Source organism: Babylonia areolata, chromosome 8, assembly GCF_041734735.1.
Source record: "Babylonia areolata isolate BAREFJ2019XMU chromosome 8, ASM4173473v1, whole genome shotgun sequence".
In the NCBI taxonomy this organism is placed as follows: domain Eukaryota; kingdom Metazoa; phylum Mollusca; class Gastropoda; order Neogastropoda; family Buccinidae; genus Babylonia; species Babylonia areolata.
Genome location: NC_134883.1, coordinates 39256191 through 39267138, shown reverse-complemented (window position 1 = coordinate 39267138; position 10948 = coordinate 39256191).

Below are 10948 nucleotides of genomic sequence, written 5' to 3'. Positions count from 1 at the left end.
TTCATATTCAGCATTAACCCTGTCTAATACACAGACTGATACAATGGTAGTTGTGATACATGTTGCATCTGGAGATAAAACATATTTTGTCATGCATTAGCTCACTTAGTACTTCCAGTTAGCTCCACTGACTTACCCCACAGACGACCCATTTTTATGGGTAAGAAATGCCAAGAAACAAATGTTAGAATTTATGAACTGAAAACTTCCAAACTAATCAGTAACAAAGAGTTAGTTGGGGACAAAATATAAAACTTCCTCCATTCTCATGTTATCATAGTCATACAGTGAGATGATGAAAGTATCCATATTTTTTGTTCAAGTTTTGCACACACTGATGACTTGTAAACAAATTTAGGAAAGCACACAGAGTTTGAAACAGATTAAATTCAGAATGTTAGATGGCCCCGACAGGTCCCTTTGTCTAATTCTGTTTCTGCCATGTGACTGAGAAGAAACTCGGTCAGACACCATTCTTTATAATTATATGCACTGTTCACATGAACTTGCCTAGAAATTAACTCTCCTGCTCACGAACACAGCAGCGCTCTCTGCATTTATTCGTCGCAGTGGAGAGTGGAAAGGTCAGTTAGGATATTCTTAGCTAGTTTTAACATCACTTTGCAAATTAGGTGCCACTCCAAAAATTCAAAACTTTCTAAAGCCCCGATTGGGCTCCTTCGTCTGAAACAGTTGTGAACAGTAGGGCCTCGATCGTGGCCCCTTTTTCGGAGTGAGTTAAACAATTTGGACTCTTCTGTATTAGTAACTTCTTAGTTACTTTTTTTGACATTCATATTTTGTCAATTATGGAAACAGATAATCATAGCCCAGAGGATGGTGGAAGCTATTCAACATAAGGCTGAAAGAATGTAAGAGGTTAATTTTTATGCAAGGTCTGTATAAGTGTATTGTTTACAGAAAATAAGAAGTTAATTTTTACACAGGTTTACCGTTTAGTATTGCTTATATACTAAATTGCAGAAAATTTTATTTTCAGCTCAGCCCTGTGCTCAGTTTGTATCACAGATTGACGTAAGCTTATTTTGGTGTCATATACTGTACCATGTCAAACTGATGCAAACTAGGTCTATTGGTTTGCTCTGCTTGGCCAAATTTCGCGCGGCTAACAGTGAAAAGACTGGCCCGCCCGCTCTCAGCCAATCAAACGCCTCTAAAAGCTATAAGCGCTGAATCATTCCTTTGGCCAAGGCTCTCCACACCATCTTGTCAGGTTTACGCTCTGTCTCGTCTTACGCTTTTTTTGGCTATTAAGTGTATTCATTTGGCCTTATTTTGCTGCATGCGGCTTGTGTTTATTGTATTCTTACATTCTGTGTACTCGATTCGACTCGACACCCTCGATTCGTTCGTTTTTTTCTACCTCTAAGTCGATCCTGTCTTTCCTTTCTCTGTTGGGGGTCGCATTTTCGCTGGGTGCCTAAGCGCGGGTTCCATGCCTCGTGTGCCATACCATGAAGGCAGGGATCATGATGCTGGGACTGAGACTCGGCAAGAGACTCTCCCAGGCCCGGAGCTCATGATTCCTCCCGATACGGACCGCGGCGATGCGTCTTTAGACGCTGATCGTGGAGGCAACTTTCGTACCAGTAAAACGGTCATGAAGGGGACCGGGGGGAAAGAGGTATGAGCGTCGCCTCCCGAGGTGTCCCAGCGCGAGGCAGGGAGAAGGGGGAGTGGCAAGTCCTCTACTGGCGGTGGGGACTCGCTGCTAGGCGCGAACTCCCAAGGGGAGGCCGCGCCCGGCCATTACCCAGGTCCCCACTCGGAGACGGCCCTCACGGGCCCCATTGTTGTTTCCCCTCCTCCCTTCTCTGTCGACCCCCCTCCCCCACCTCCTTTTAGGGGGGGAGAAAAATTTGGTTCCGGGGGTGGATCTCTACTTTGCCCACCCCGGGCCAAGCCACCCCAGTCTCCCCACGGGAGGGGATTTGGGGCGCGTGGCAACCTGCTCTGCAGGTCTTCCCGCTATCCGGCCGGTCTCCCCTGCTGGGGGAGGCTCACGCGTGTCAGGCGGTTCCAGGCAGTCAGCCCGCTCGTCTTGGGGCGGGACTGACACCCAAGTCGGACCTGACCTCCCTCTGACTTGGCCAGGTTTTTCCCTTCATGGAGGTCAAGGCGCCAGTGACCCTTGGGGTTCGGGTCACAGTATGGCTGGTGCCCACGGGTGGTTACCCCCTTTCTACCCGTACTGGGGCGCACCTATGGTGCACGCTGGGTTGCCGGGAGTACCAAGGGCCAACCCCTTGTCCGCTCCCCACCAGACCCAACCCAGCACATCTCACAGGGTGACACACACAGCCCCGACAAGTGGGATCGACTTCTTGTCGGTCAGGTTGAGCTCCTCGACCAATATTGCCACTCTGTCCACAAATCGGGCCTCTGTCAACCCACAGGTGACCTCCACAGTCACAACGGCCTCCTTGTCAGGACCGACGGCTGCTGAGGGGCCCTACTCGGCCCGTGGGAGCCTGCGGTTCCCACCTACCCAGCCCTCAGTCATACAGTGAGATGAGTGGGTGTTTGTCCCCTCACAGCACTCGTGGGTCCCTCTTGCATCCAGGGACGCCCTCTCTGAAAAGGTGTGGCACCCACCATCCCAAGCATGGTTGGACCTACGGTCCACACGCTCCCCACCCACTTCAGGTGTCAAGGACATAACAGCGGCGGCCATGGTCCCGGCTCGGGATCGTCCCAGCTCATCCCGCTGGGCTGACCACAGCTCACAGGACGCCCCAGTGGCTACATCCACTTGGGATGGCACCCAGCAGGGGATGGACTGCGAACAAGAGTGGGAGCCCCTGTCTTCGGATGAGGACGAACAAGCAGATGAGCACTCTTCGCCCACATCCCAGGGGGGACAGATTGAGCCCGCGCCTCCCTAGGGACCAGCCTGAACCAAACTCGGACTTTGACGAGCTCGAACTGACCCTCCCCTGTAGGGTCACGTATGCCGAATCAGTCCCTCAGGCTACTTTGTTACCCTTGACCCTCCTTACGCCATGTGACTCTAACTCCAGAACCACAAGGCGACTCAGAGTGCCAGAAATGGTACAGGAATTGCTTAATAAGCCAGCCCGCACTGTCAGGGGTGCTGCTTCCATCCCTCCTCCAGGCAGGGAGTCCCTCTCTGCCCCGGGTGCCTTTTCCCCGGGAAAGTTCCTTAAAGATTCCTCCAAGGGAGGGGTGTGGTCCTGGTACACACAGGACCACCCTGCCTACAGTGAAGCAGAGCCCTCCGCACAGGACAGGATGTTGGTCTCACAGCGCACCACCTTCCCCACTTCAGCTACCCTATCCTTTAAAACGTTAGCAGAGTGGGACAAATTGGCCCGCCGCTGCCTCCTCAAGGTTTCCATGGCTTATACCTTCTTTGACGCGTTCCTCCACAGGGCCAGTGAGCTGTGGGAACAGCGTCCGGTTAATCAGGACACGGGGTCTCCTTCCTCTGTCCCGCCTGGCCTCTTCACCGACCAGAGGTTAAACGCTTTTGGCAATAGGGTAGCATCTGGTCTCACGGCAGCTGCAGACACAGCTACCAGCCTTCACTTCAGTACTGTGCTAGCGCGGCGTGATGCCATTCTCCGCCTCTCTAACATTCCTGTGGAGGAGAGGGCTGCCCTGCGGTCCATCCCAGCACAGCAGCACTCCCTTTTTGGTCAGTATGCGCCCCATTTTGTCAGCCACAGGGCAGAGACAAACAGGGAGGTGGCCTCATATTTGGCCCACACCTCTCATGGGCTCCAGGGTTCTATGCCATTGAAGAGACCGGCCACCAGGGCCCCTCCATATACCACGCCGCCTAAGTCAAAGCAGTGTGTGCAGAATCAGTGGCAGAGGAATAAACCATCTTATGTCCGTCCAAGTCGACTGGCCATGCCCAAGGCCAGAAGGCAGCACCGCCAATGACTGGGCCCCGATTCAGCACCGCCAGTCGTTCAGCCCCTCCAAGTAGGAAACTTGTCCCGGCATGCACATCAGTGGCGTGCTCTGGGACTCGACGACGGGATTGTGTCGGTGCTAGAGTCGGGGTACATGCTGCCTTGGGCGGAGGACCGCCCCCCTCTAAGATCCACTCCTCCTCAGGTGCCCAGCTCGACGGAGCAGGAGAGCGTCTTAGAGAAAGAGATATCGCACCTACTCCTCATAGGGGCGATATCTCAACTCTCGGAGCCGGGCCCCGGTTTTTACAGCTGGTTGTTCCAAAGGTCTCGGGAGGGTGGAGACCAGTTTTAGACTTGTCCCCCCTCAACAAATTCCTCCCCAAAATCAAATTCAAGATGGACACACAGGCACAGATTCGGGAGACCATCCAACAAGGCGATTGGGCTACCTCTATCGATCTGAAAGATGCTTATTTTCATATCCTCATCCATTCGGCATCCCGTCGGTACCTGAGGTTCGTGTGGAGGGACAAGGTGTTCCAGTTCCCAGCCCTCCCATTTGGTCTGTCCCTTGCCCCTTTCCTGTTTACCAAGGTGGTGCGGAAATTGGTGTCCATCGTCCGCTCGGAATCCATTTGTCTCTGTGTGTACCTGGACGACTGGCTTATCCTGGCCCAGTGGCAGGCCCTGTGCCAGAGTCATACGGCCAGATTTCTAGACCTTTGCTCCCAACTGGGCTTCCTCATGGACCAGGAGAAATGCGATCTGTCCCCAAGTCAGTCCTTCGACTTCTTAGGGATGAGATTCGACACGCGGTCCATGATAGTCTCTCTGACGCCAGATCGCTGGGACCGTCTGGCAAGCCTCCTGAGCCACTTGCACCGCTCCTCCCAAGATACAGCGCGGACATTTTCTTCCCTCCTGGGCATGATGGAGTCCACGGCACCTCTCATTCCCCTGGGCAGGGTTCTCAAGCGCCCTCTCCAGAGGGCACTGAGGTTACGCCGGTCCCAGAGCACTCAGCCATGGGATACCCAGATATGTCTGGGCGAGTGGTTCCTCGAGGTGACAGCAGAGTGGTTACTCACCCCTCTTCGGACACAGGGGGTGCCCATAGCCCCACCTACTCTTCAGGTGGCACTCTTCACAGACGCCTCCTCCCTGGGCTGGGGAGCCCACATGGACTCACTCCATGCAGCAGGGACTTGGTCCCCGGAGGAGCGTCTATGCCACATCAATGTTCTGGAACTGGAGGCAGTTTGCAGGGCTCTCCTGCACTTCATGGGGGAGGCCACTGGCAAGACCATCCGCTTGTTTACGGACAAGACGACGGTCGCATGTTATGTGAACAAATGGGGGGGAGCGCACTCGGCAGACCTCTCCATGCGGACCGAGGCTCTCCGTTGGTGCCACAGCAAGGGCATTGCACTTTCAGCGAGACACTTAGCAGGAAAAGCCAACATCTTGGCAGATGCTCTCAGCAGGTCCAAGAGTGTCATACGCACAGAGTGCACCCTGGACAAGGACAGCCTTCAGGGGGTGTGGGAACAGTGGTTTCGACCGATGGTGGACCTTGTTCAACAAGAGACTTCCCACTTATGTCTCTTCAGTTGCCGACCCAGAAGCGTGGGCAGTGGATGCTCTCTCTCTAGACTGGAGCAGTCTGATTGCCTCCGCGTTTTCCTCCCTTTCCAATTCTGTCCAAGGTGATACGGAAAGACAGATTGGAACGCCCGCAGCTGATCCTCATTGCGCCGAAATGGCCAGCCCAGATCTGGTTTCCAGACCTTCAGTCCCTGACACATGTTTCCACCCCTGGAACTTAAACCAAATCTCATCTGCTGAGGCAGCCTCGCTCGGGCACTCCTCATTCCAATCCTCAACTGCTCCACCTGCACGCATGGCTGCTGTACGGTCGGAACTGTCAGCATCACCACTGAAGTCCTCGACCCCTCGGTCGGCCTCAGTGTCGGCTGCGCTGACCCAGGGGTGTGCCTCCTCTGACCTCCTCTCCATAGTCACCAGAGCAAGGAGGCAGGGAACGGAGACTTTGTATGACTTTAGCTGGAAGAAATGGTTGCGGTGGTGTACAGCTCAGGGCATTACCCCTACAAACCCTACGAGCATGCAGCTGGCCAACTTTCTGGCTCACTGCTCCTCGGTTCTCATCCTGTCGGCTAGTTCTGTGCGAGGGTACAGGTCTGCCATCTGTACCACAATCAAACAGCTAGGTAGTCCTGCCTTTGAAGCGGATTTCCTGCTCAGAGAGGTGGCTAGGGGTGCCCCTCTGAAGGAAGCTAGAGACCCCAGAAGAGTGCCCCTCTGGGACTTATTCCTGGTGCTGGATTTCATTCGAAAACAGCCCTTCGAGCCATTGGGGACTATTCCTTTTGACATCCTCACCCTCAAGACCACTTTCCTTCTGTTGCTGGCCACAGGCCGTCGTAGAAGCGAAGATTCATGGTCTTAGTGGAATGCCACAAGATCTGGCCTTCCACAGAGATGGTTCCATCACTATTCGTTTCCTTCCAGTTTCTTGCTAAGAACAAAGACCCTGAGGTTCTTTCCCCCTCTCTGAGGGTCAGACCTTTGTCTGATATTCTTGCCCAAGATGATGAGGATAGGCATCCCTGCCCTGTTCGGTGTCTCAAATATTTATTGGGATAGTTCTCGCGGCGTTCTTCTCAGAGGCGTCTGCTCATCTCCCTCAATGAGAGTTGCAAGAAAGACATCGCTGCAGGCACCATTTCCCGCTGGGTTTCCCAAGTCATTCGTAGAACCTACTCTCATGCACACAGGGATATCAGCTGTCTTCATCCCAGAGCACACGAAGTGCGGGCCATAGCTACTTCGGCTGCTTTCCAGCACTCAGTGCCAATGCAGCATGTCTTGGAGGCAGCCTTCTGGCGGTCTGAGAATCCCTTCATCAACTTCTACCTCAGGAATTTCCGTAATGACCAGGGCTGACGGTTCCAAGGGGATTTCCTTTGTCGCGGCTAACACTGCCGTCTCAGTTACAAGGGCTCCCCATACGAACCAGTAGGCGTTGCCCTCCTCCATTTGCTTTAAATTCTGCATCAGTTTGACATGGTACAGTATATGACACCAAAAGAGGAGTTTGTATTATACTCCATGTTTGGTGTCATATACTGTACCATGTCAAACTGATGCAAACTAGGCCTATTGGTTTGCTCTGCTTGGCCAAATTTCGCGCGGCTAACAGTGAAAAGATGGGCCCACCCGCTCTCAGCCAATCAAACGCCTCTAAAAACTATAAGCGCTTAATCATTTCCTTTGGCCAAGGCTCTCCACGCCATCTTGTCAGGTTTACGCTCTGTCTCGTCTTACGCTTTTTTCGGCTATTCAGCGTATCCTTTTGGCCTTATTTTGTTGCATGCGGCTTGTGTTTATTGTATTCTTACATTCTGTGTACTCGATTCGACTCGGCACCCTCGATTCGTTCGATTTTTTCTGCCCTAATCGAACCGATTCCTTTAGATTGGGGTAGATTTCCGGGGCCCAGCCGGGGTTTCCATCCCGTGGCCCCACGAGGAGGGAACTGATGCTGGGTTGAGACCGTAAAACTTCAGGGGGTCATGTTCCCCCGATGGACCCGGGCGAGCGGTAGAAGGCGGAATGGCAGTCCCAGGGGGACTCTAAGGGGGGGCGTCCCCCGAGGGTCCCAGCCCCGGGCCAAAAGGGTATGGAAGGCCCTCCCTGCCCCGTTGGGTCCCCCTCCCCCCCTCCCGGACCCCCCCCCCTTTTGGGGGATGGGGACCCCCACGGCCCCTTTTTTCCCCCCCCCACCACCCCCCCTCCGGGGGGGGGCGGAAATGTTGGAGGGGGTCTTCCCTTTGCCCCCCGGCCAAGGGGACCCCAGTTCCCCCGGGGGTTCCGGGGGCTGGCAACCGCTCTTTGGGCTTTCCCCAATCCCGGGCCGTCCCCTCCGGGGGGCCGTTGGGGTTTAGGGGTCCGGGATCCAGCCCTTGGGTTTCCGGGTCAACCCCAAATGGGGCCCCCCCGGGTTTCCCCTTTTCCCTCTTTGGGGTGCACCAGGGGCCCTTGGGGGTTTGGGTCCAGGGCCCTTGTCCCCCCACCGGACCCCCACACTTCTGGGTGACACCCCACGGGCCGCAAAGGGCCCCCTTGCCCCTCCCCCCGGCCCCCCAAAAACTCCAGGTGACAAAACCCCAAACCCCCCCAGTGGGTCCTCTCCCGGGCAGGTTTCCTCCCCTTTTTGGGGGTTAAAATACATGCAACTTAATGCCTTTGGGTTTGCGGCGGCGGGTCCAGGGGGTTTTCCATGGTACGGAAATTTGGCCTAAGCCTTTTGGCTTTGGCCCGCGCCCCGTTTTCATGTTAACCCCAAAAATTTGGAAAAAACTCCCAATAGCTATTCCCGTTGACAGGAAGTAAGTTAACAAAATGGTTTAATACATTCACTAGTTACATTACCAAAGCTTTTAGTGTGTAGACAATGGTTCCCATGCAGGAAGTATTTACACTTAGTCTTTTTGGGAAAGGGGGATGATTGGCCCGGACCAAATTCCCCCGGGCACTTAACCCGCAGCCTCGGGCAGTTTGGTTTGGGATTAACCGGGCGTCCTACCCCCATTAAAATTTGGAAAATTGGGAGATCATTCATTTTTTCAGCGAGTAATGGACCGTAGCAATCCCTGCTCTTTGGGGTGAGCACAGTCAGCACCTAAAAGCCTTCCTTTGAATACTGGTAATTCCGTTACGAACAAACCTCCAAATTTGTAATTTCTTTTTGGAAAATCTTGTGAATTTGAATTTAGGCTCACCAAGTTGTAAATGATTCATAAGTGACACATTTTATTTTCATTTCTGCTTTTCCGCCCGATAAATTAGTTCTTTCTAGGCTTTTTTTTATAGACGAAAGAAAGTTTAGTTTTTACCAAATAATTAGGGTAGGGATTTTCACCCACACTCCACCGTTTTGTAAGAAAGGGGGAAAAGGCATATGCATTTTAAATTTGGCACTTGGAACGCAGGTTTCGGGGGTGTGTGTGGCGTCGGGGGGGAGGGACAAGGTACTTTTTGGGCGTATCCGTCAGGAATTAACCCATAACAAAAACCCCAAAACCTGTAGTTTTTAAAAAGGGAAAGGCTAAGATTCTGCTCTTCTTAATTTAACAACCCCCAAAAAAATGAGGGTTTTAACTTTTAAAACCAAAAACGGGATCCCGGGCCCAAAATTTCAGACGTAGTTACGGAACAGGGGAGTGTCCAACGAAAGTCCAGCACTGGCAGTCAGATCTGTAACAAATGCCGGGCGCACTCAAAGAGGTCACCAGAACCCATTCCAAAAACAAAAGAGAATTACACTTTTTTCCAATAAAGTTTTGTTAAGAAGGTTCCTTTTAAATGGCAAGCATTCACTCTTCCTTTTCACCTTGCACCTTTTCCTTAAGAAGAAATTTATAAACAATTTTTTTTAAAATTTCACTTTCCAAAGGGGAAACCCCATAACACAAACCCAACTGCCAAAAAAAACCCAAACCACTCAGTATTTATCCACAGGTAAGAGCTGGAAACCCTGTGGAAAAAATTCAGTTTATTTATTGGAAAAATAAGAAAGCCTTTTTTCCACAGCAATTGGTTACAACAGGGACTGATTACAGTTGTTTCTAACACAAGGAAATCCTAAAATTACTGGCCATATTTTTTTTTTACATGGAAAACTAATTCTTGAACACAGGGAAATTTTTTTCTTGCAATTCACAAGCTGGTTTCATCAGAGCATGTTTTTCAATTTTAAAAAGAAATTTGAAAGGTCCGTGGAATTGGCACGAAGTTCATAGGACAGCTGGGGGGGGGGGTTTTTGGGGGAGGGGGGGGCGCAAATTTGCAGTAATGGTTAAAAGGAAAAATTTCTAGTTTTCTAATTTTGTTTAATCACCACACACATGGGACCCCCCGCGAACCGGTTTTTGGATTTTGAAAATTGGGTGGGGAAATTTTTTTTATGATTGCTTCCCAAAAAAATTCCATTTCCCAAAAATTTGGAATGAGGAGAAACCGCGGGGCACAATCCCGGGGACAAGGAGCCGAACTAGAAAGGGGGGCCGACAGGGCGAATTTCTCCAGACCAAAAGGAAAAATCGCTAAAACCGAAAAAACCGGATTGTGACAAGAAGGGTTGTAAGGGGGACCCAAAAGGGAAAATTACAGAGCCTCGGTTCAAACTTTTGGGAATTATAACCTGGAACGATTTGAATTGGGAATGTACACAAGAGTTGATTCAGAGTTGGTTCCCAAAAACTGGTGGGAAAAAACCTTTTTGGTTTTTAGTGGGAAGGAAACTTTTTTCGGGAATAAGTGAATATTTAAAAATTTACGGGAAACACTCTTACATGAACTACTTCATAAAAAAACAGCCCCCCAAACGCATTTTCCTCTCTTGATTCGCCGATTGGAAAATGGATTGGAAGTCGTGGGTTTAATTTCTTTAAATCCCTAAGGCCCCCTGCCTTTGATTTAACAAAACTGTTTCGATTATCCAGAAGGCACCATTTTGGGCCCCAAAAATCTTTATGGAAAGGGGACAAATTCCCCCCTTTTTCGGTCTTCCCACTTAAGTTTAAGCGAGTGCATTTCCGCTTCTTCAATTTCCTCACAAAAACCCCCACACTTAAAACCCCGTTCCAAGACCCAAAGGGCCCGTTTAAAATGGGTTTTTTAAAACGAAAAAATTATATCTTTTGAAATTTCCTTTTTCAGGTTGGGAAAAGTTGGGGATTTCCCTATCCAAAATTAATTTATGAATTTCTTCGAAAGAAAGGGCAGTGTGGGTTTGGTAAAAGTTGCCACTTTACGAAGAAAAGGCCATGCTTTTGGGGTTTTTTTATTTAAGCAGAATTTCCAAACTTGGTATCCCTTTACAAGGAAGGGGAGATGTACAATCATTAAAGGTTTTTGGCAAAAAAGTGGGAAAACAGATTGGGCCAATTTCCCGATCGTTTGGGTAAAAGAAAACCCTTGGGGTTTGAACAGAAGGAATCCCAAAAAGAGAGGGCTTT